Genomic DNA, 26,770 nt, shown 5'->3' with positions numbered 1-26,770 from the left:
CTTTATAACCAGCAGCTGCATGGAAGTATGCATCACCCTGTTTGCATGCAGCACAGAAAATATACGTTTCTAGTTGCAACATCCAAATTATGTGTATAATAACTGTATCTGTTTGTAAGGTTTGTTTTGTTTTGTTTTGTTTTGTTTTTTGGGGTTTTTTGGGGTTTTTTTTGGGTACAGTATATTTTATTGATGGTACATGACAAGGTACGGCTCCCCAAGCCCCTCCCCTTCTTCAGGGGGTCTGGGATGGAAATAGTGGAGGATGGGAGATTCTCAGTGTTTTGGGAGATAAGTTGGGACAGGAATTCCCCAGCAGCTGAGGGCCTCTCTCTTCCTCTTGCTCTGGCTGGGGCTGGTGGTTCAGGGGGCTCTTACTCCTTGGAGGCCATGTGGACCATAAGGTCCACCACCCTGTTGCTGTAGCCAAATTCATTGTCATACCAGGAAATGAGCTTGACAAAGTGGTCATTGAGAGCAATGCCAGCCCCAGCATCGAAGGTAGAGGAGTGGGTGTCACTGTTGAAGTCGCAGGAGACAACCTGGTCCTCAGTGTACCCCAGGATGCCCTAAGGGGGCCCTCTGATGCCTGCTTCACCACCTTCTTATGTCATCATATTTGGCAGCTTTCTCCAGGCGGCAGGTCAGATCCACAACAGACATGTTGGGGGTGGGGACATGGAAGGCCATGCCAGTGATCTTCCCATTCAGCTCAGGGATGACCTTGCATACAGCCTTGGCCGCACCAGTGGAAGCAGGGATGATGTTCTGGGCAGCCCCTCGGCCATCATACCACAGCTTCCCAGAGGGGCCGTCCACAGTCTTCTGGGTGGCAGTGATGGCATGGATGGTGGTCATGAGTCCCTGCACAATGCTGAAGTTGTCATGGATGACCTTGGCCAGAGGAGCCAAGCAGTTGGTGGTACAGGAGGCATTGTTGACAATCTTGAGGGAGTTGTCATACTTCTCATGGTTCACACCCATCACGAACATGGGGGCATCAGCAGAAGAAGCGGAGATGATGACCCTCTTGGCCCCACCCTTCAAGTGAGCCCCAGCCTTCTCCACGGTGGTGAAGACCCCAGTGGACTCCACAACATACTCAGCACCAGATCACCCCATTTGATGTTGGCGGGATCTCGCTCCTGGAAGATGGAGAAATTATCCTCAGGACATTATTTATCTCCATAATTCTGAAACAGAGATGCTCCTCCACTATTATAATCAATCCAATAAAAGCAGAACCCATCACAATCTTCACTTTTCTAATTTTGAATTTCTGTGAATACAGACTTCTCTATCACTTCAATCTGGTTAACTGGTTCTCAATTCTTCCTAATGAAAACCCATGATTTTTCCCTCTTTTAAACACTTCAAATATCACCAACATTTTTCTTTCAAATACTGTTTTTAATTTAAAAAAACTGTAATTTTCTAGACTTTAAAGACATCCACTCAACTTTTATTCTTCTCAACTAAAGAAGCATAATGTTTTAGTCTGTCACTGACATCTTTACCCCACTTGATTCTTTTTTTAATATATTTATTTACTGATTTGAGAGAGAGAGAATGTGGGGAGAAGCAAAGGGAGAGAGTCTCCCCCAGACTGGAGTACAGAGCCCAACACAGGGCTCAATCTCAGGGCCCTGAGATCATGACCCAAACTGAAATCAAGCATCAGAGGCTTAACTGAGCCACCCAGGCACCCCCTCCCATTTGATTCTTTTACCATTCTTCCTTGGCACTTTCAGCATTATGTTATAAATTTCCTGAGTATAACAGTTTTCCAGCAAAAAATGAAGAAACAAAAGAACTCAGGATATGAGAGAAACAAATTGTTGAACCAAATCTTCATGCTTATTGTAAAGCGTCTTTCCTACAGATAATTATATATCCCTAAGATGAAAGAAAACTTCAAAATAAGCATTCCTTCCCCTCCTCTTCACTGTTACTGTACTGAGGCAATGAGAAAATAAATTGAATCATACCTCTCTCTCTGTTTCCCCTTCATTACCAGGACAAGGGACTGGAGGATTTTCAATGGAAAGTAGAATAGTGTAACATACTTTGTTAGGGCCTTATACTACCACAAGCACGATCCAAGCACTTTTCCACTTGCTAGCTCTGTAACCTTGGGAAAGTGATTTAACTTTTTTCTGCCTCAGTTCCCTTACCTAAAAACTGGAATAAAAATCATAACTTTGAATTGGGTTATAATGAAGATTAAATGAGATAATTCCTATAAAATAATTGTCATGCCATCTATCACATATTAAGCACACAGTAAACAGATCTCCTTACAACAATAATGATTCTGTCCTCCTATAATCATGTCATGGTGGCAAATGTGAATGACACCAATAGAGCATCGGGACACTAACTCAAAAACATAGTGCTCTTCATGCACTACAGAAATAATCTACAAAATCTACCCCAAAAAATCTACACATCAAAACCTATACAAAATCTACTAAATGTACACATTTGAATTTTTTTTTTTTTAAAGAATGAGCAGGAGGAGGAGCAGAGGGAGAGGAAGAAGCAGACTTCCCACTGAGCAGGGAGCCAGACATGGGGCTCAATCCCAGGACTCGGAGATCATGACCTGAGCCAAAGTCAGAGACTTAACAGACTGAGCCACCCAGGCGCCTCCACATTTGAAATTTTCACTTAAAAAATATATACTGCAATATATATTATATGAATCCCTCAAGTGTAGAATGTAGCACTTCCATTTTGACTGTCTTACATTTCAAAGAATTATCACATCAGTATCTTTAGCACCAGGATGTAGCAGAAATGTAACAGAGCCTGTCTTGTAGAGCTTACCTAATGTTAATATCACAGACATATTTGCCTGCTTTATAACATCAAACATACTATTAAGACAATATAAGACTAGGAGATAAATTGTAGAATGGGTTCCAAATGTTTTACCAGGGTGGGGGAAGATAAAAGAGAACTCGAGTTGTGAAGAAAGATTCTATGAAATATGTTGGAATTAGACTAGGCTTTAAAGAATCTTGACTAACTCTTAGCTATTTCATTAAGCCAAAAATGTCCCCTTAAAATGGGCCTGTTTTTGTTTCTCTTGCGTAGTTTTATTCATTGAAGAAATTTCTGAGCATATTCATGTATTGAGGATTGTAGAAGTCACTGGGAATACAAAAATAAACCTAGTAGACGCCTCTCAAAGATAAAGCCTACAGGATTTCCTGCTCCTGGTGTTGGTGGAGCGGCTTGCTGCAGAGCAAAATTCCTACAGGATTAATCTGAGATAAATAGAATAGCTGGGGAAAGAAAAAAAGTGTTTGAAAATAGAATAATTTGACTATCCAAGATTCTGGAGAGAAGGGAGGTAAATATTGTAGTGTTTTTCCTTTCAAGATATGTTAGGCTACAAGAAGGGCAGGAGAAAGAGGCAAAGCAGAAATAATGGCCAAATGCTAAAAACCTGAATTGAGTATTGAACAGTCTAATGACAGTAAGGAGATAAAAACTGAAGTTCAGAGGCTGGCAAATCTGACAGCCCCTGATAAAAGGCCCAGACCTCCAAAAGGACTCTGAAAGGGCCAGACTTTAGAATTAAGGGCAAAGCTCTCATAAAAATCCAGTGTTGACCAGTTCAATTCAAGACCAGGTAAAGGTCATCTGTTCCTGCTCTAAGTGCAGAGTAAATTAATATTAAATTCTCTCTGGACAAAGACAACATCAAGTAGAACTTCATAAATTTATCTCTATGATTTTTCATATATGCTACCTGACATTTAATTTTTTATAATTATTAAGCATGCGAGAAGAGAGAGTGAGATGCCCAGAAAACAAGAAAAAAATTTAAAAAAAAGAAACAGATTCAAGGTGATGCAATCTTCAGGGTTCTCACACTATAACTGTTCTTCAAAATAACTGTGATTAATGATTTCAGAAAATAGATGGGAAAATGGAGAAACTGACCGGAAACCGAAACCAATCAAAAATTCTAAACTGAAAAAGACAATTACCAAAATTAAGAAATTTATAGACATTAAACAGGAGATAAGAGAATTAGAAATGGAAGTTAGTTCAATTTAAAACATGCAGACTAAAGAACAGAGAGAGGAAAAGATGAAAAATAAAGGTATATGAAAGATCTATTGGACAAATTACTGAAGACCTAAAAGGAGAGGAGATAGTGAGGCAAAATCTTATATGATGTTGCCTAACAATATTACAAAAACAGACATCAATCCACAAATTTAAGAACCTCCATGAAATCCAAGCAAGATAAACACAAAATAAAACAAACAAAAACATAGCAAAACTGCTGAAAAACAAAAAAAGGAAATTTTTAAAGTAGAGAAATAAAGATGTAAAAGATAAAAAAAGTAAAGCTTCTATAAGCTCAAATAGCATTCATGACTTTGAAATACAGGAAGATTTCTTAAGCACGATGGATACACACAAACAAATTAATCATCTCTTAATCAAAACACATCATTATGACAAAAGGAAAAATAAAAGAACACATAATCAACAAAGGATTTCATTCCACATAATCTGAGAACACATAAATCAATAAGAAAAAGATAAACCCAGAGAAAACTTGAAGAATCATTAAAAAGGGTATGAGGCACATAAAAATTATCATTAAAGATATGAAAAAGCACACAACCACATTAAATTAATATATATATAATTATATATTATATCCATCAATATGGATATTATATATATATCCATAATATTATCCATAATATTAATATGGATAACATTATATGTATTATATTATACATATTATATGTATTACATTATTATATATTATATATTGTTTATATATCATATATTATATGTATTATATGTATTACATAATTATGTATTACATAATTACATAATTATAATTATGGATAATTATGTATTAATAGATACATAATTGGATAATTATGGATAGATTATGGATAAGTATGTATTAATATCGATAATTATGTATTATCCAAACATAATTTGGATGTTGCAACTACAAACGTATTTTTTTGTGTGCTGCAAACAGGGCGATGCATTAATTTCTAATGAGAGAAATGCAACAAGATATCACTTCACAAGTATGAATAGCTAAAATTAGAAAGGTTGACAATAGTAAGACATATGTATGACCAAGAGAAACTGGAGTTCTCATATATAGCTTATTGAAGCACAGTCTGACACAACCACTCGGAAAACTTCAGTAATATCCTTTGTTATTGTAAAATACACATCCTATGACCCAGAAATTCTACTTTAATTCAATACCTAACAGAAATGCATGTAAATGTTCATTAAAAACTATGCATACATAATCACAGCAGCATTAGTTATAATAGTCAAAACTGGGAATCACCCAAATATCCACTCAGCGTAGAATAAATCAATAATTTTGCTATACACATACAACAGAAGGCTATCTATAATGAAAAATTTAAAACTGCTGCTATTTACAATAAAATGGGTATATCAAATAAACTTAATTTTAAACAAAACTGGTCTCCCCAAAACATTGTACTATATGATTCCATCTCTATAAAGTTCAAAAGACTGGACGGAAAATATTTATGGAGTAGAGGAGAGGGTAGTGACTGTGAAGGACACAGGAGGAGCTCCTGGGGTACTGAAAATTGTTTTATTTCTTGTCATGAGTAGTAGTAATATGAGTATGTTCACTCTGTGAAAATTTATGGAGTTGTACAATATGATCTGTGTACTTAACTTTAAACAACGATAAATTATATGCCCAGTACCATGTTAGTTAAGGAAATAAATATCTACTTATTTAATTTATGGACTTCATTTGCCATAGACACAGTACATCCAAAAAAAGGGTGACGGGGGTAGATCCTGACACAGGAATAAAATAAAAAACCAATTCAACCTCACAGGTGCAAGAGAGTTGGATAAAGCTTCAGTGTGATGCCTGGAACGGGATCACCACACCCTTGGCACAGCTGCCCATGTGCCATGTTTGCTTTATAATATAACACTTTGCTAACTTTCTAAGACTGTAGACCTAAACACAAAATTCTGTTTCTAAGATAACATCCTGTACCATACGTTGTTTTACCTTGGCAGAGGACCTGGAACAGTCATTGCCTCCATTATTTTAAATGGAGGGTTTTCAGTGCTACATTTATGAGATTCTCAATTTTTTTAAGTGGATAAACCTGGCCAACACCACAACTCTAAATTCTTTCACTAGAACAAGTACCATCCACTACAGACACGTCCTTCATAGAGAAAAGTCTGGCTTCCTGATACTTTGGTCTGGCCAGCAGACATCCCACCAGGTTTACAGTGAAAGATCAGGGTTCTCTGACAACAGCATGAGGATTATTTCCCATCCAGGAATGAGTGAATTCAGACAGGAGTTCACAGGTCTGGCAAGACATCACGTGGACGAGGCCAAACCAAACATCGAGTGGAAAACTCCACTCAGATGGTATTCCGTGGGTCCAGGCCCCCTGCAGTGCAACTGACACTACTTAGTAATGAAGCAGCAGCCAAACAGTACTGCACACACTGTACAGAGAAAGTGCCTAAGCCAGGTGGAGCGAAGGATGACAGGACCACTGGGACACTGTCCCAGGTCTAATCAGAAAAATACACTCTGGGTTTTTCCAGAAACTCGTAATGCCAGAGGTATTTTGATCATGGAGTTGAGGAGATATTTTGAGCATAAATGGCTTTTGTGACCCATATGTCTAAATATTTTCCCTTTTATGCTAGAGAAAAAGAAACCTGGGCTCAAAGATCCACAAAGTGAAAAAAAAAAATGAAATAAAATATTACCTAAAGCACAAATGCATCCTACCACATTCTGCCATCTCCCTTCAACCTTTTTATTCCTCAACTGCAAAGTCAGTAGTTAGGAATAGTGTTGCTATACATTTTGCATAGTGACAAGTATATTTTTCATACCTAAAACTTAAATATTTATTCATATAATTGTTACATCTACTTTTGTTGACTTATTTTAAATAACTTTAAAGGTGCTATATAAGGGGCACCTGGGTGGCTCAGTTGGTTAAGCGACTGCCTTCAGCTCAGGTCATGATCCTGGAGTCCCAGAATCAAGACCCACATCGGGCTCCCAACTCCACAGGGAGTCTGCTTCTCCCTCTGACCTTCTCCCCTCTCATGCTCTCTCTCTCTCTCTCTCAAATAAATAAATAAAATCTTTAAAAAAAAAAAAAAAGGTTCTATATAAGCACTTCTTGAAATTATGTCCCCATTAAGAAAGATTTCATAAAGAGAACAAATGGATTCAACATATCTAAACCTGCACTTGCCACAACATCCCGTATTACTTCTCTTCATTGCTATGAATAATTGAGGGTTGTCTTTGTATCTACTTTAAAATTATGTGACATTTACCCTTTCTATCTGAAACTGGAAAGCATGAAGATGATGTATGTGGCACATGCAAAGCAAAATATTCTCCCCCCAAAAGTAGAAAATCACTTTACTTACAATATATTGTAGCAGACTTCACAGAACAGTTAAAGATGCCAGAAGATTCCTAAATGTGTAAAGAAAAATTAATTTTTTTAATTCTGTGAACTTCAAAGATTATACACATATATAAAAGTTATATCACATGCACTAATATTTCTATGACTAATGGCAGTTATTAACATCCAATTTCCAAAACATATATATACATTTCCTGACAGATAAATTCTTATAACTAGAACAGCATAGCTTTTCTAAATAAATATAATTCACATTAATTTATGTAAAATGACATTTTATATACATCTCAAAAAGTAAGGAAAGAGTAAAAAATTACTGTGAGCTGTTAACTCCAGCAAAGTTCAGTTATCTTCTGCTGTGCTTTCTCATGCTTTTTTGGAATTCAACACCACCTCATTTTGCAACCCTATTTTTTTCAATCATATCAGTAAAAATTCAAAGATTCTAAGCTTTCTCATAAGAGGCAAAGGATGAAAAACTGCTCCCCAGGTCAATTTACCAAGGAGCTAAGATTTCCCCCAGTATTCATTTTTCAATTAAAAGAGGGAGGTAAAGAGGGAGGAAAAAGAGAAAGCTTATTTGTTTCAATCCAGAACATTTTTGGCTGAAATAATTTTCTTCTTCTTTTAAAATAATTTCTATAATTTCTATAGTCATTTATAATTTACAGTGCTGTCCCAAGCTATTTTGTTTAATCCTCACCAGAATAGGAGTTCAGACTATATTTTGGAGAGCAGAAACTGAAGCCAGAACCTGAATCTATGCCTCAAATCTCAGTACAAAGCTTTTTCCTCCTGACCACAACTGCATTGAATATGTGAGAAAGTAAGAAATGAGGCTGCTTAGAACTCCCTTCTCTTGGGTGAGAACCATAAAGAAGATTCACGATTTAAAATTAAGAGAGTTACCAGGACACCTGGGTGGCTCAATGGGCTAAAGCCTCTGCCTTCTGCTCAGGTCATGATCCCAGGGTCCTGGGATCAAGCTTGCATGGGGCTCTCTGCTCAGCAGGGAACCTGCTTCCCTTCCTCTCTCTCTGCCTGCCTCTCTGCCTATCTGTGGTCTCTGTCTGTCCAATAAATAAATAAATAAATAAATCTTTTTTAAAAAATAAAAATAAGAGCATTACCAACAATAGCTAAACTATGGAAAGAGTCCAAGTGTCCATTAACTGATGAGTGGATAAAGATGTGGTACACACACACACACACACACACACACACTCACACACGTGCAATGGAATACTACTCAGCCATCAAAAGAATGAAATCTTGCCATTGCAATGATGTGGATAGAGCTAGAGCATGTTATGCTCAGTGAAAAGGTCAGCCAGAGAAAGACAAACACCATATGATTTCACTCATATGTGGAATTTAAGAAACAAAACAGATGAACATATGGGAAGAGGGGAAAAAGAGAGAGAGAGAGGGAAACAAACCCAAAGGGACTCTTAACAATAGAGAATAAACTGAGGGTTGACAGAGGGAGGTGGGTGGGGGATTAGCTAAACAGGTGATGGGTCTTAAGGAGGGCACTGGTTATGATGAACACCAGCTATTATATGTAAGCTGATGAATCACTAAATTCTACTCTTGAAACTAATATTACACTAGATGTCAACTAACTAGAATTTAAATAAAAACTTGAAAAAGAAAATAAATAAATAATAAATAAATAAATAATAATGAAGAGACATACTAATGGAGCCTGAAAAGACACTTGGCAATTCTGACTAGACCTATGAAAAAATTTTTTGATAGAGAAAGGAAAGCTTAAACATGAAAGTGATCAATTCAGCCTCCACGGAATTCATTAAAAAATGAGAACAATTTTAGCATTCATATGACGAATGCTAAAGCAGAGGTTCTGACTGGTGTTACCAAAAAAAAAAAAAAAAGAGAGAGAGAGAGAAAGAAAGGGTGTCTGGGATTAAAATACCACATTCATAGTCACAGTAAGGATAGATCTAGGTTGCCTGTAACTGTAAATCAATAACATCTCTACTATAGTCAAGTAAAAAAGACCTTTTAAAAAGAATTTGAGTGTAATCATAAGATGGCTGAAGGTCATGGCAATTTGAAAGAGGTTTATGAGGAAAACTATATTATTCTCAAGCAAAGTAGGGAACTTCATGGTCTAAAAATTGTAACTGAAAAGAAAATTGTTAACAAACTTAAATTTATAATCTCTTTTTTAAAAAAAGATTTTATTCGTTTATTTGACAAAGAGTGAGAGAGCATAAGCAGAGGAAGGAACAGAGGGAGAGGGAGAAGCAGGGTCTCTGCTGAGCAGGGAGCCCAACTGATACCAAGATGATGACTTGAATCAAAGGCAGACATTTAACCCACTGAGCCACCCAGGTGCCCAGATAATCTCTTTTAATTGTGCTGCATCAGTTGAAATTATTGTTCCCTGTCCTTCTAGATTGAATGACTTGAACTCACAATTCCCTGCCCTTCTAGAGTGAATGACTTGGACTTAAAATTCCTACAGCTTGTAGAAGCATTAAATATCCCCATGATCCCTTTCTACCTTTATCTTCTACTTCTACATGTGCTGTCTCAGTGTTTCACTGTGTCAACAAAATTGTGAACTCATACATTTTACTGGTTTCAAAAAAATTAAAACAAATATTACCTTTTTCAAAATCATATTCACACTGATCATTATAAGAAATAGAGATTACAGATTTCAAAAGATTCAAAGAGTATGGCATAGCTCCAATTTTAAAATTTATTTTTCAGATACCATTTTTCTCAAAATTTCTCTGACAGGAGTTGAATTTGGAGGTCTTGACTTCATCCCTTCTCTTGCCAGCACTCATCTAGTCTCCCAACCTGCTAATTTCTCTTGCTTTTCACTGACCTCCTCTTTCTTCTCATTTTCTTCTCCCTCCATCTCAGGAAAGGCAAAGTATGTCTTGTACTAAGTTTAACAATTTAGTGATTGTCTTTTGTTGTTGAGATATGCCTAAGGTCTAATTATCCAAACCAAGAGATTACTCAAGCACTTTCCTCCCCAGTACCTCTTAACTATAAAAAAGGGGAAAAGAATGGAACAATAGTCATAAATGATCAAACAACTCTGGTCACCCATGGATTTGAAAAGAAACATACATTTAAAACCAACTTAGATAACATATTATTTGTCCCATGTATTTCATACTCATAGTTGTTTTAAAAGCAAAGTACTTATATGTATCCAGGTCACATGAATATGAAGGATTAGTGAACAAAATCCCTCATTCAGAACTATAAAGGGCATAGCATGTGGAATGATAGAGCATAGTTCAAATTCTGTTTCCCCCACTACCTTAGGCAAGTTACTCAACCTCTTGGCCTCAATTTCTTCATATGCAAAATGAAATGATAGAGGTTATAATTTGTGTAAAATGAGTTAATATATGCAAAGTCCTTAGAACATTGCCCAACAAATTGTAAGTACTGAATAGTGTTGGCTCTTATTAGAATTACCTTCACTTACTCCAGAAGGCAGTATTGTCTTTCTCACTTACATCTCCTCTTAAGCACTTGCTAGTTTTACTACTCATTTGTCAATTACTAATGTGCAACTTTGAAGTAACTCATAAACCTATAATATAATAGAATACAACTTACATGCATCTCTTAATTCAATGGTTCACTTATGACTACCTGTTCTAGATTGTGATCTTAAAGACATTGACTACATTTTGGCATCTTTGCATCTGCCATAGTGCTCAGCAGAGTAACTTGCTCATAATAGGGACTTACTTAATATTTACTAGTTCAAACACCAGCTGTAAAAACACCAATGGTGTGTCCATATATTTCTAAGTTGCTTTATGACATCATATTGGAGAATCACCTCAAAACCCTAATTATCAACTAGTATTTGCCTTCTCCTCCTTTTTCATGACTGTAGATACTGACTTTTATTTATAAGGGCTTTTCATTGTCCCTACTGAAATTCTAGGCTTAAAAAAAAACAAAACAAAACAAAACAAAAAAAAAAAAAAAACAGAGGGTTGTGGGGAGCTAAATAAACGTTAGACTCATAACACTGCATGTATATCCATGGTAAAGAACATATTTCTGTATTTTTTTTAATTTCTAGTAATTTTTTCTAGGATATTTCTAATGTAAAACATGCAAGCAATTGTAAAAGAATACTTTGAGCTAAAAGTTGGCATGCTTTAGTATGAGATTTTTATCTCTTGAGTTTTTCATTTTACTTGAAAATTACTTAATTCATATGTAGCTGAAGGTTGCGCAAGGTTAATTTGTACTGACAATTTTATCTATTTTTCATGGCAATAAGAAACTCAAGCATAGAAACTACTTTCCAGACATTTAGGTCACTCTATCTCTTCACAGCTCTACTCATATATCTCATTCTTAACTCCCATGTGCATACACACCCCACCTTAAAACAAGTTCTCAGACTCACAAGAGACCAATTTCATGAATTAAATAAAGTCAGCCTAAGGGAAAAAGAAGAGGCAATTTTAGGTCTAATTCTTTTTGGATCACAAAATCTGAGGCTTGGGCTGCGTCCAAACACCTGCACCTAAATAGGAGAGCAAAGACATGTTTTGTGGCTCTCTAACCAGCTACCATTTCATGAAATAAACATTATAATTTTCATAGGATAATTTTCACGGAAGTGCTCTTGGCTAAGAAATGGTACATAATATTACACATCTTTGTATCCATAAATAAAAACATACTTCAGGTTATAGAGATACAAATACAACCTGTCTTCAATAATAGTAGTAAATATCCAATAGTATTTAGAGGAACAGTGAAAACAAATAACAAAAACAACATCATCTATGGTTAGCTAAAATGGAGCTCCTATGTTACATCACCAGACCAGCATCCATCAACCCTCAATCCAACACCTACTTCTCAGGTATCCCTGTGCAGTATTATACATAGGAAGTTCCTTTTTTGTAAGTAGAATAGGATGGAGTTTGTGGTTGAAGTCTAATACTAAGAAAGAAGGATGGCAAAGATACTATCATGTTTGCTCCAAAAAGAACTTTTGTTCTATGTTTAAACCCCTATGATTAGTGGGGTGGGGTCCAAAAATGGTTAAACTCTTTTGTATAAAAGAGTCTGTAAATTATTGGACGCAAGAAGAGGTTCTTTGAGACTTCAATTTTTTAAATGTTGAGACATAAAATTGAAGAGGTCATTCTTCCCAGTACTGCCCAAAACCTTACAATACTCTGGCAGCTAAAGGGCTATAGCTTAAGAACCACTGCAGATATTTTTCTTAGAGTAAACTAGTGTTTTCATCATGTAAAGTGGCAAGTGAGCCTTCTCAGGCAGTAATTCTATATATTTTTGAGCTAGAACATAAGAATACAAAGACTGTCACCAAGTGACAAATACATCTAGAATATGGACATTTTGAGCACCAGCTTAGAAATGTATGGAGATAACTGAGCAATGTATTGAGAGTGATAGATTGAGATTCTGCTATTATACAGATAGAGGTTAGCACATCAGCAGTTTGGGGGTCAAATGTATACTGGAGTTTTAGAAAGCTAATAAATGAAATCAATTTTTCCCTTCCAACTTCAGTAATGATCATGTGATAGAAGGAAGGAAGAAAACAAAACACCAATTTTATTGGGAGATGTGGTTTGGGTATTCAGTAATCTTGAGTTTCCTAATACTAGATTCCCAAATTAAGTAGAGTTACCATCCTGGCATAGGACATGCTAAAGCCTGCAGACCTCCCCAACAAGGGCAGAGTCTGGAATGGAAGGTCATGGCAGAATGTATGCTTTCTGCAGGCAAATTGGGAAGTGGTGGAGGTGGGGGGAGAATTAGATTAAACATGCAAAATTCTTCTTTCCAACCTTGCTAATCTTTCCAAGCTTACCAATCTCCTTACCTTAGGTGCACTAAGGATGAGGGGAGGATAAAACACGAGTTTTATTCTCATGGAACTCCTTCTATATAGAAATATGAAGCCTATGGATATGAGGTTCCTCCACCATCAACAAGGATCCTGACCCTTGGCCACTCAGGTAGACTATATGTGGAATAACCTACCATGATCCAGGAACTTGTCAACAATACCAGTTAGATACCAACAAATATTTATCTTCCTAACCATAAAACTTAGCATATATTGGGCATATGCTCGTTTCTACTCTTCTTCCTTTTTTAAAGGGCTGGAGGAAGAAGTATGCTTCCTAAACATAACTGGTGACAAGTAAGGTCATTTTGTAACCCTGTGATTACAAAGGTGATTCAGAATAAGATTTCCACTGCTATTTAAATGATGCATGGAGGTGAGGATGGATGACCAATAGAGATTAGATTCAAATTCCAAATAACTTTTATAAAGTGCCCACTCTGTGCCAGGAAAGAGCTAATACATTCACAAACAATTTCATTTAATATAATTTAGTACTTAACTACATTGTAAGAAGAAAAATTAAGGCTCAGATAGTTAAGAAATTTGTTTAAGGAGTCATAAGAAGGAGAGGTAGAATGATATTTTAAACCAAGTATGACTGACTTATTTCATTCTGCTACTCAGCAGCCATTATTAGTGTATAGATACCAAGATAATCATAGCTTTTAAATAATGAATTTTGTAAACAAAAGTAAAAAAAAAAAAAAGCCTATGGGACTGTCAGTCATACTAAATAAAATAAAATGATTTATTTGATATCATAACAGCTTTTCTAGAATAAATTTTAAAGGATTTGTTTAAACTTCAAGGCAATTTTTCAGGGAAAAATTTAGAGGCCTAACAGCTATATGACTAGTTTATCACTAACTGCTCTTTGTTCACCCTTAAAATCATTGTGTATATGTCCTTCATCAAGCCCAAACATGGGACTTCTACCAAAATTAGAGAAATTTTCCTTTGACACTGCACAGATCAGAATAACACAGTGATAATCACTCCCTTGTAGGCATTGCACATGAGGCATTTTAAATGCTGTGAGAGATAATCTATGGATTCAAACCAACATAAAAGCTGAAGTAAAAGAAAGCAGGCCTCTTCTTTTGTGAAATGATAGCTCAGAGAAGCAGCACACAGTGTCCTGAAGGTATATCAGGAACCATAAGGCTTAGCCTGTGTTTTGATTGTTCCCAGAGGTTCCCTTGGCTTTTCTGGCACACTTCTTTTCAGATTTATTTTCCACCACAACACTTCCTGGAGTGATTAGGAACAAATACCAATGCCAAGCAAGTCTAAATATGCCTGAGATCCTCTTAAAGAGCTTGGCACTTCCTGCTGCTTTCATTGGCAATTCCACAATGTGGTTACCTAGAGAAGTTTTAATTCAAATTCGGCTAATGCAATAATTTGGCATTTGGATTGGTTCACTTTTGAAAGTATTCTAGACTTCTATTTGGAAAGAATAAATTATATCCTAGGTTAAGAGAGAGAGTGATTTTATATAGACTTAATTAGCCTTAAACATACTGTAATAAGCAATGATCTAAAGAGCATGACTTAAGAGACATCACAGAAATCTAAATTATCTCAATGTGTTTTGCTCCTCTTACTTTCGTTGGTACTTCCCACCTTTTTATTCACCTTACTTTATATATTCACCATTTGAGTCCCTCATTTGAGTTGGAAACTAAGTTATCTCTTAAAGGCTGGTAAAATGCATATTATGTAGGGAAAGTAAATCAGAGAACTGTGGTATTGAAAGGGGGTTCCATCTCCCACTGAAGAATCAGGAAGTACTGCTTTATGAGGCTGGCTATTTTTTATCTTTAGGAGCGAAAATTGAAGAAAAGCTATGCATGTTGCACTGGAGTAAAAATAGATCACCTCATGCCTATTACCTTGTGAACTTGCCAAGAGTAGGTCCAGTTTCAAACTTGATATAAGTTATCATAGAGTTCAGAGTAATTCCTGGAAATGGTCAATTCAACAGTATGTAAACAATATGTAAACTGCAGGGGGAAAGCCGTCCTTCTTTCCCTATATCATCATCTGAAAGATGTGATAGCTCTAAAAAGAACACATTCAGACTATGGGGGAAAAAAAAAAAAACCTCGGGGCACCTGGATGGCTCAGTTGGTTGAGCAACCGCCTTCAGCTGAGGTCATGATCCTGGAGTCCCAGGATTGAGTACCACATTGGGCTCCCTGCTCAGCATGAGGGAGGGTCTGCTTCTTCCTCTGACCTTCCCCTCTCATGCTTGCTAGCTCTCATTCTCTTTCTCTCAAATAAATAAAATCTTTTTTTAAAAATCTGATGAACAGCACTCCCAAAATGGCCAAGTATAGAGTCTCAAAAAATCTGTTCCTCCCTAAAAGCAGTGAGAATAGAAGGGGTGCCTGGGTGTCTCAGTGGGTTAAGCCTCTGCCTTCGGCTCAGGTCATGATCTCAAAGTCCTGGGATCGAGCCTCACATCGGGCTCTCTGCTTGGCGGGGACTCTGCTTCCCCCACCCCTCCCCACCCCCTCTGCCTGCTGCTCTGCCTGCTTGTGCTCTCTCTCTCTTTGTCAAATAAATAAATAAAATATTTTTAAAGTAGAATAGAATTTTTTTTTAAATCAAAATTTTCAGAACCCTAGAAATTAACTGGAAGCTTGCAACAACATTAGGAGAATTTATTCAGGGGAGAAGACTGAATATTCGGGGAAAAGGAAGAAAGCACAGCAAACATTATAGCATTTTAACTCACCCTATTCTTATTCTTCTCTCTCCAGTTTCCCAGTAACCATGAAAATCACAGCCTCACAATATATGGTAGCTGAAAAAACCATAAACTTAGCAGCCATTGGAGAGGGAAGTATAGGTTTGGAGCTCCTAAAATATCCCAATTCCCAGAAAGTTGTCATTATTGGACTTTTCTGGTAGCTCCCTAGAAGCCCTCACTTGCAGGATTCATCTCTATGTGACATAACTGAGAGCTTGTTCACTGCAAACAGGCTTTCTCCAGGGCCTTTACTGACAATAATCACAAGCAATTGTCTAACATCATAGCTGAATAAGGTGGAAATAACAGTTGAGGCAACAAAGAGGCTGACCAAAAAAAAAAATCAAAAGGAAAAGCTGAGGAATGCGATATCTATAGTAGGCTATGAAAAGCTGCAAAGTTATCTGGGAATTTAGAAGGCCATGTGAATTGCAGATGTACTGTCTATGTTTTTTTATTTCATATATATCATGATGTTTTGATATGTTAAGAATATTTCTGGCTGACAAGTCAGGAAATGACAGATGTTGGCAAGGATGCGGAGAAAGGGGAACCCTCCTACACTGTTGGTGGGAATGCAAGCTGGTGCAACCATTCTGGAAAACAGTATGGACACAAAAAGTTGAAAATAGAGCTACCCTACTACCCAGCAATTGCACTACTGGGTATTTATCCTAAAAATACAAATGTAGTGATCTGAAGAGGCATGTGCGCCCAAATGTTTATAGCAGCAATGTCCACAATAGCCAAACTATGGAAGGAACCTAGATGTCCATCAACAGATGAATGGATAAAGAAGATGTGGTATACATATACAATGGAATACTATGCAGCCATCAAAAGAAATGAAATATTGCTATTAACAACAATGTGGATGGTACTAGAGGGTATTATGCTAAGTGAAATAAGTTAATCAGAGAAAGACAATTATCATATGATCTCTCTGATAGGAGGAATTTGAGAGGCAGGGCGGGGGGCTTTTGGGGGTAGGGAAGGAAAAAGTGAAACAAGATGGGATTGGGAGGGAGAAAAACCATAAGACTCTCAATCTCACAAAACAAACTGAGGGTTGCCAGAGGGAGGGGGGTAGGGAGAGGGTGGTGGGGTTATGGACATTGGGAATGGTATGTGCTATGGTGAGTGCTGTGAAATGTGTAAGCCTGATGATTCACAGACCTGTACCCCCGAAGCAAATTATACATTATATGTTAATAAAAATTTAAAAATATAAAAAAACTAAAAAACTATAAAAAATTAAAAAAAACTAATAATAAAAAAAACTAAACTCAAACCAAGCAGATGGCAGGAAATAATAAAGATAAGAATGGAAAAAAATGAAATAGAAAATAAAGAAATAACAGCTAAAATCATCAAAATGAAGAAAAAGCTATGTATAACATTTCTAATTGGATGGCTCAGACAGTGGGAATAATTACCCAGAGTATACACAGGAGCAGAGTAAAAAATGCTACCTGGTGACTCCCCAGAGTAATGGTGGAGAAGAACATAGGGGAAGAGGACACCATCATCATACTAAAATACCCCTGACAGTAAATTTGGCACACTTTCCTACAGATGTTCCAGTTTCCCCCAACTTTAATGGGAGAGAGTTGACATTTAGAAAGTCATTTCACTCATGCAGTGTCAGAATCCAATTGCAACAATGCATCAAGTCTAGTTTAATACAGTTGAGTATTTAAAGTACCAGAAAGATCCACAGAGAAATGTCCACTTGCAGTATTTAGCAGTACAGCAACCAGATGTTTATCTGTAAGATCAGGTGAGAGGTTACATATCCAATAATAGTTCACCAAATTCAGATTGGTGGCAAATGCTTATGACAGGCATATCAATGAATTTGGTGAAGCAGGAGTCATACAGGCTACCTTGAGAAAGAGAAAGAGAGAAGAGAGGTTATGTATCCATCTCCTTCCCTGCCCTGGGATATTTTGGATCCTAAAGAATTAATATCCTATCAGCTGAGAGGACTTCTCCCTATCAGCTCTGATGTAGGCAATCTGCCCTTTACCATAGGCAAGGATAGTGTTCTTGATCCAACCCTCAGGGTAGTGAATCTAAATCTTCTGGATTGGATTCTCTCTTGGTTTGGTAACAATTTCTATTTTATAAACTGTTTTTCATCTCATGGGGCTACCTGGAGCCAAGGGCAGGGGTACTTTAAAGAAAATATTAAACTCAAGACCTCATTATTTTTTTAGGTATGTAGGAAACAAACAAACAAATAAAAAACATTCTCTGCACCTGGGAAATAAATGAATAAGGTTACTGACTTCCACCCCTTGTTGTTTAATAGCCATCCTGATCTTTCAAGAAAGAATTGAAGGAGGTAGAAGGCCCTGAGAGGGTCCCAATGGAGACTGAGTTATCAAATTATAAAATACAAATGTACAGTTGAATAAAGGGGATGCACAGCCTGTTTAAACATGCAATGCTTGCTTGAGTTATATAATCCTGGCAGGGGCTATCTAGTCCCTATCCATCAGACACTTAAGCCTGTCCGTTAATTATCCATTATAATGCTCAACCACCCTTATAGCTTGGGAGTTTTATGCAGCATAAAGAGTCCATCATAGGGGTGCCTGGGTGGCTCAGTGGGTTAAAGCCTCCGTCTTCGGATTGGGTCATGATCCCAGGGTCCTGGGATTGAGCCCCACATCGGGCTCTCCCTCAATGGGAAGCCTGCTTCCCCCTCTCTCTCTGCTTGCCTCTCTGCCTACTTGTGATCTCTGTCAAATAAATAGGTAAAATCTTTTAAAAAAAGAGTCCATCATATGCCCCACTGTTGGCACTGATATGTACCGTGGGCCAAATTCCAGAACCATTATAAAAAGCAGTGGTCTCAAGGTACCCAAACAGAAAAAATATGTCACCTTACAAGACCAGAAAGTGTGGCCTGAGTCAGTGGAACATACTGAAATGTTTAGGCCAACCACCTAAAAAGGGTCAAATGCAGTCAAATTCAGGCAGAACCCTTTGGACTGAACAAGAGGCCCAACATGATCTAGAGACGTGTCATCAAGACCTCTTGTGGGCTGTGTAAGAGCTTCAATAGTCAACTAGAACCTCCGATAACTAGGACCCTTTCATATTTGTCGGGGCAGAGATGGCCAAAACTGTCTTCTCTGGAATGAAGTATGGTACCCCTTCCCAGATCATCCTCAGGAATTTTACTTGAGTATACTAGGTCCTTGTACTTTTTCAGTGTTAATGGCTCAGCTATGTTGTGCATGTGTTTCAGTGTGATCTCAGGGTATCCAGTGCCCTTGTCTGGACTCATCAGGAGGCCAATATAGTGGAAGTTCAGTGCTCCCTCAGGGAGTGGGACTTTTTCCATATCACAGTATACCTGTTCATTGGGGTAGCCAAGGAATTTAAGAGCCTTGTGGAAGGACATTAAAGGTATATTACAACTCTTCCAATAAAGGCAAATTGATCTAGATGGAAAGTGATGCTGAGAAATGCATTTTAGATATCAGCTGCCACATACCAAGTTCCCTTGGCTTGAGCTATAGCCTACAGGGAGTCACAATACCAGCTCACCAGTGCCAAGGGCAGTGCTGTAGTATCGAGCCCCCTCAGTGATGATTCTCTAGCTCCCAAGGTCTTGCACACAGGCCAGATGGGACATTCAAATGGAGAAATAGTTTCACTTAGGCTTTCTTAAGCATGGCGACAGGGTCATTATTTCTTCTTCTCCCCCTGGCAGCTGATACTGTTTTGGGGAGACAATGGCATCAGGCGCTGGTAGTCAGGTGGGTATAGGATCTTCTACATGCCCCACTAATATAGCCCTAATTGAAGTAATTCCCATTAGAGGTTGGAGGTGAAGGTGAACCTAAGTGCACATAAATAATATATCTAAACCAATAATACATTAGGTAGTATCAGCCATAACAATGGAGATTTATAGGGACCCAAAAGTAACCATACATAGTCAAGCCCTGGGCAAAGGTCTCAGTGAGACTAAAACCGTAAACTATTATCTGTTTCACCTCATCCAGGTACCAAGGATTGTGGGGATCACAGTCACCTGTGAATCAGCATCTGAAAGGCCCAAGAAGTTCAATTCCCCACATCCCCAATGTCCCCTGGAGGGGCTGAAACAACTCAACCTAATCCCTACTCCTGCTCATTTGTAAAGCTAAGAGTTCTGGGTAAAGGTTTTTGGAGCTGTCCTATTCATCTCAGACTCAGTGGAAGAGAAGGAGGGACTGGCTATCTGTGTTAGTCACAGAGACATCCTCATGTGAACCCTAACAGACTGTCTATAAGGATGCCCATGACTCAGTACCTGATCATGAGTTCCTTGGAAGGGAAATCAACCCCTTCTTTTGAGTCCCATTATAGAGTAATCACATCCAGAGATCTTTTGCAGAAGGCCCTTGTCCAAGTTGCTCAGGAAAGGATGCCCAGTTATGACTCCTTCATTGCTTTTTCTGCTGCTCATGTGCAGACAATGATGGAGCAACACAAAGAGACCCTAGCAGAGGAAGCCAGAAAAAGAGCAGGAAGAAAAAGCAGGTGGAAAGAAAAGCATAGAGCAACTGAGACCAGATGATAGACCCTAGAAGAGAGGTCTCACTGCCCTTTTCTGAGGAGCTGACAATTGGATTGCTATTGAGTGAGCTGGGCTGGTCTGGGTCAACAGTCCCTGTTCCCCATAAGGCTGGATAAGAGACTATGAGACTTCCCATACTTTCCCACACATCTTCACCATAAAATCCTGCTAACTAAAGGAACCAATGATGTTTGCCTTCTTCACAACTAACACTGGGAAGTATAAATACTTTGATAATCTAGAGTTTGGAAAGAGTGTGCTGATGAGAGGTCAGTCCCTGCATAGTTTTGTATGCAAAGCTCACAAACTGGAACTTGACCCTGTGGGAGACAGGAAGTCACTAAAGAGTTTTATGCCAGAATGAAATAAACAGATTAATGTTTAGAAAAATCACTTTGTGAACTATGGAGAATAGGCTGGAGAACTAAAAGTAAATGGAAGAAGAGAACATTAGAACATATTAATTTTTAGCACTTGGTGTCCCTCTGTGACTTCATTTTTTTCTGCTCTTTTCTCAATGAGTTTGTATCTGCCAAAAGTAAACTGGGTACTAATAGTTGCAGTAAATGTGAGCAGCTATGGTCAGCTTGATAAATCCAAATAAGGAATCAAATTCTCAATTGTAGGGCTTCTCCTATCACTTCTCTTGACCTAAACAGAGAAAGTCAGACTATGCTTGAATAAATATTATAAAAGTGATAAGCATTTAAGACAAAAACTTAAACCAAAGCAGTATAAGTCACAAAAATGTGAAAAATTCTGGAAACAAAATTCCCAGTGATACAGTAATAACCTATTCACTTGCTCCCTCCTTTAATGTAGTATATTCAAATGCAGAAATATATCATTAGTACAATGGTCCCCTAGGACAAATATTTCTAGTTTCCTAAGTTATATAATGACTCAGTTTAAATACATTGGAGGATCTTTAATTTAGTTATATTTAAGGTTTACCTTTCATCTCCACTAACAGTCTAGTTTATAAGTTCACACTCTTTGGGTTGTAAATCGTTGGGAGAAGTTTTAAGAAAGATATTTAAATGTTTAATCTAAACAGCCATGCCCTAGTAAGAAGCCAAATAAAATAAACCAGGGAATTTTCTGATTAAAAGACTTCAAAGAAATTGCAACCAGCTGTTTTCCTTCCATCAACAATTTATTTCCTCTGAAAACTGAATAAGAGGAAACAGTCTGTGGTAGAACAGACTGGTTTAGATATAGGTCAGGAATCACTGATAGTAAAACTTCCTATAGAAAAAAAAAATAGTCAACGGAAAGGCAGAGAGAAAGAGAACTAACATTTGTAAAACACTTTTTAAAAATGGTCACTTATAAGTATATTATCTCTCTTAGAATTTTAGAGACCCCATAAATATTTCCCCCTTTCCTGGCCAAGGATCAGAGCCCATTAAAAAGCAAATAGTTAAGGGATGCCTGAGTAGCTCAGTCAGTCAAGCATCTGCCTGTGGGTCAGGTCATGATCTCAGGGTCCTGGGATCCAGCCCTGCATTTAGTTCCCTGCTCAGTAGGGAGTCTGCTTCTCCCTCTCCCTCTGCCTCCCCACCGCTCATACTCTCTCTCAATAAAATAAAATCTTTAAAAAAAAAAAAAAAAGCAAACAGTGAAGACAGAAAGAGATTGAATTATCACCTCATTACTGACAAAGGCTATGCGAGAGGACATGGCTAGGTATTGTTGAGCCATAGAATTAGTCAGATTGACCCACAGTCAAAGGAGTGGGATTGGACAGAAGGATGGCTTGACTTAAGCATGCCCAGTTCCTCGCTTCAATTTACCCATCATAAACCACTCCTTCCCTAGAACGGTGCTTAGGGCAGGAGAAGCCATATGCTAATAAAGCTCCTTTCACTGGAAGGATTTCTTAGAGGAAGGAGAAAGTATCCTCCTGCTTTCCAACCCCAACAGTCCCCACCACATAATCATAATCAGTGTTGTAAGTAGACACTTAGAAAACTTCAGGTTACTTATTCAAGAGCTATAAATCTCAGCTGTTAGAATCAAGATTTGAATCCCAAACCATCTGATTAAACTTATTTTCTACCACCCAGGTATGTTCCAGTGTTGGGGGAGGAAAATTTTCTTTTCTAGACCTTGTTAGGGTCTTTAGCTGGGACTTAGAATTAAACAGAAGAAAAACATACAAAAACATACAAATTTTACTTAGTGGTTTTTATATGTATACGAGAGTCTTTACAAGAAAAATAAAGATCCAAAGAAGTGGCTAGGCCTAAGTGCTTATATACCAGATAGAACAAAGAGTGGCCCTTGTAGAAAATTAACTAAAATATATGGGAAGACTGGAGGAAAACAAGAGTTATTTTAACAAGGTCTGTTTGTACAAATTCCTCTTCATCTAGATTCCTATCTCTAATGGTAAGAATGTCTCTTTCCTACTGGGAGGGCATCTTTCACATGGGAATTTCATCTCCTGTTTTCAGGAAGGAAAGGGGAGGCCAGAACATCCTTCTTACACTAGATTTTCAAGTGACTTTAGCTAGAATAATCAGTATGCCAAGTGGCATATTCTGGGATGGCATGTCTTAAATTTCTTCACCATATTTTTTCTTAGAGTATAGTAGAATAAGGACGATTTGAACTTCTTTGATAATACCCTATTAAGAGATGTAAAGGAGTTTAAGATTCTGTATAACTTTCTATCAACCAGTTATAACAAAACAAAAATATTTAACCTATTTTTACATATAAAACCTCAGTTGCAGTCCATATATTCATTATTTGGGGTAATGGGCAAGGCAACCTTCCCCTTAATGGATTTGGAAACTTTGCCCTCAGATCCAGGGAATGAGAACCAGATATTGTGTTTCTTTTCTTTTCTTTTCTTTTCTTTTTTTTAAGATTTTATTTATTTGACTGAGAGAGATCACAAGTAGAGAGAGAGAGAGGAGGAAGCAGGCTCCCTGCCCAGCAGAGAGACCGATGCGGGACTTGATCCCAGGACCCTGAGATCATGACCTGAGCCAAAGGCAGAGGCCTAACCCACTGAGCCACCCAGGCAGCCCCCAGATACTGTGTTTCTAAAGAGGAATTCTCTCTACCTAAAAAGAGGGGAAATCAGGTTTTTTACTGAAATTATTTTTGGAAGAATTTTAAATTGGAGATCACAGACATTCCAGACCAGATATCCAGGTCAGTGAAAAGAAAAGAAATAGGGAAACAAACCCATGAAGAAAGCAGAAGTGAGGATTGCTTAGAAAGGAATGGAAGAAAGGCAGGAGGAAGAAGGAATCTAAGTGCCAGCAGCCTGCAAGCTAAGAGAGTTCCAAGAATGGGATGTTGCCTTAGGAGGTAATGGCAAGTGACCAATAAGAATTGCTGCTGTTGTGACTGTTCAAATGTTTAGAGGTCCTATTGTAGCACAGTCCTAGCTAGTTAGCCAATGTCACCTTTTGAGTAAGAACTTCTCCTTATTCACAAAGTAATTTACCCAGTTACTGTGGAAAGAGCCATCCACAGGCTGAGCTTTAGCAACCATTGAGGATATCCTCTGAACACGCACTGGGTGGTAGGAAGAGGCTCTATTCCCTGACTTGAAAGGTAAAATATGCATGCTAACCAGCTTCTGTGAGATGGAGTGGATACCTCTATACCCGATGGGACGAGCTGAATATGAATACTAAGATGCTGCCCTTAGGGAGGAAATAGAGCTGAGATAGGAAGCTCTGGAGATTTTGCCTGGAGGTTATGCTAGTCAGCTGCTTGCTAGCCCTGTGGCCATAAGCAAGTTGTAGAATGTCTTTACTTCAGTTCTAAAGCTTGTGGAATAAATGGGGATAAAAAACAGTCCTAACTTCACAGGCTCTGTATCAGAATGAACCGAGTTGATACATTGAAAGAATTTAGAACCCTGCTTGTCACATAGGAAACATTCAGTAAATGATAATGATGCCATCTAGAATTTAGATTAAAGTTGAAAGTTATCAACAATATTCTATAACTATTAGCAATAGTCCATAGTCTGAGAGGTTTAATAATGTTTATGAAAACCAAAGAACTATATCACCCATTGAATAAGGAACCAGTTGCCTCCAAGCCCTCAGTACCTAGGATGTACTTTTCTGAAGTATTTTCCCACAGTGTAGTCTAGGAAAAGGTACATATGCTTTGGAGCAAGGCAGACTCCCCAGAGCAACCAGTGGCCTACCTACTGCCAAAGTCACTATCACAGACCTTCTAGGCTGAAGCTTCAGCAACTACTTATTGACCATGCCTGTCTTTATCTACCCACCCCAAGAACACCTCAAGAGAAAGCAAAGGGCAACAAGCTTTGAGCTCCAAACCTGTCCATAAGACACTGTTACTGCCTCTCTTTTTGGTTCTCTTCCCCGCCGAGTGGTGCTACTCTGGATCTTGGGAAGTTTTCCCATGACTTCTACCTCTGCTAACCTGTGGTTGAGAACTGAACCATGCTGATAGTAGATTTTGACCCGTTCCTAATCACTTCAGTTTAATTTGACATAGAGAAAAAGATTCTAATTGCTCTTCTTCATAGTTGCTAATCAAGTCTCACTATACAGGTACAAAATTCAAACTTTCCCATTAATGAATCTGATTAGGCTGTCATCTACCAGTGATCAAAGATCACATTTTGGCTCCTGGAAATGTTACAGCTAGAAAACTTACAGAGTTATGTATTCATGTCTGGTGGAATTTAACAGAGGCCAGTAGTGGGGAGGGTAGAGAGAGGAGATTCTCAGGGAATAGAGCTGCTATAGTCTGAGTGTTTATGTGCCTACCCCACCTAAACCTAATAATGAAATACTGAAACCTAATCCCCAGTGTGATAGCATTTGGAGGGGGGGCTCTGGGAGGAGATTAGCTCACGAGAGCAGAGCCCTCATAAAGGACATTAGTACCATTATAAAAGAAGCCCAACAGAGCCCACCATGTAAAGATACAATGAGAAGTCTGAAATGCAGAAAAGGACCCTCATTTGACCATGTGGCATCCTGATCTTAGACCTCCAGTCTCCAGAAGCATGAGGAACAAATTTGTATTATTTATAAAGCTACCCAGCTTATGATATTTTATTATAGGAGTCCAAACAGACTAAGAGCAGAGCAACATGTACATAAAGAATATGGATGTGGGAACTATTCTGAGGGTTCTCCAAAAGAGGCAGTGTGACTGACTACAGGTCTTGTTTGGTCTGTTACAGCAATCCTAAAGCAGGTGTTTAACATAAATAAATATACACGATTTCACTTTAGGAAGGATTTGGCCTTTTTATTCTTTAAAATTTCTACCTAAGGCTATGTCTCCCAAAAAGGACACTCATCTGGGCATCTGGGTGGCTCAGTGGGTAAGCGTCTGTCTTCGGCTCAGGTCATAATCCCAGGGTCCTGAGATTGAGTCCCACATCAGGCTCCCCGCCATGTGGGAAGCCAGCTTCTCCCTCTCCAGCTTCCCCTGCTTGTGTTCCCTCTCTCGTTGTGTCTCTCTCTGTCAAACAAATAAATAAAATCTTTAAAAAAATAAGAAAAAAGGACACTCATCAGTTCACATAGCCTTCAACTTAGGTACGCTTCCAAATAGATTATCCTCATTCTCACAACTACCACATTATGTCACCTATTTGGGTCACTGCTTCCTCAAGCACTAAATGATTTCTTTAAAAAGGATTTCTCCACGTCGTCGCAAATGGCAAGATTCATTTCTTTTGATGGCTGCATAGTATTCCATTGTGTATATATACCACATCTTCTTTATCCATTCGTCTGTTGATGGACATCTAGGTTCTTTCCATAGTTTGGCTATTGTAGACATTGCTGCTATAAACATTCGGGTGCTCGTGCCCCTTCAGATCACTACTAGAGGGTATCACGCTTAGCGAAATAAGTCAATTGGAGAAAGACAACTATCATATGATCTCCCTGATATGAGGGAGAGGAGATGCAACATGGGGGGTTAAGGGGGTAGGAGAAGAGTAAATGAAACAAGATGGGATTGGGAGGGAGATAAACCATAAGTGACTCTTAATCTCACAAAACAAACTGAGG

At 38.1% G+C, this 26,770-nt stretch overlaps 1 pseudogene; it reads right to left on the bottom strand.

Moving 5' to 3' along the window:
• Positions 1–270: 270 nt before the first annotated feature.
• On the bottom strand, positions 271–25,138 carry LOC116880677 (annotated as a pseudogene).
• Positions 25,139–26,770: the final 1,632 nt, after the last annotated feature.

Source organism: Lontra canadensis, unplaced genomic scaffold (assembly GCF_010015895.1).
Source record: "Lontra canadensis isolate GAN:19392208 unplaced genomic scaffold, GSC_riverotter_1.0 scaffold67, whole genome shotgun sequence".
In the NCBI taxonomy this organism is placed as follows: Eukaryota; Metazoa; Chordata; class Mammalia; order Carnivora; family Mustelidae; genus Lontra; species Lontra canadensis.
The sequence above is the reverse complement of the archived record's forward strand: the minus strand, read 5'-3'. Positions and strand labels throughout refer to the sequence as shown.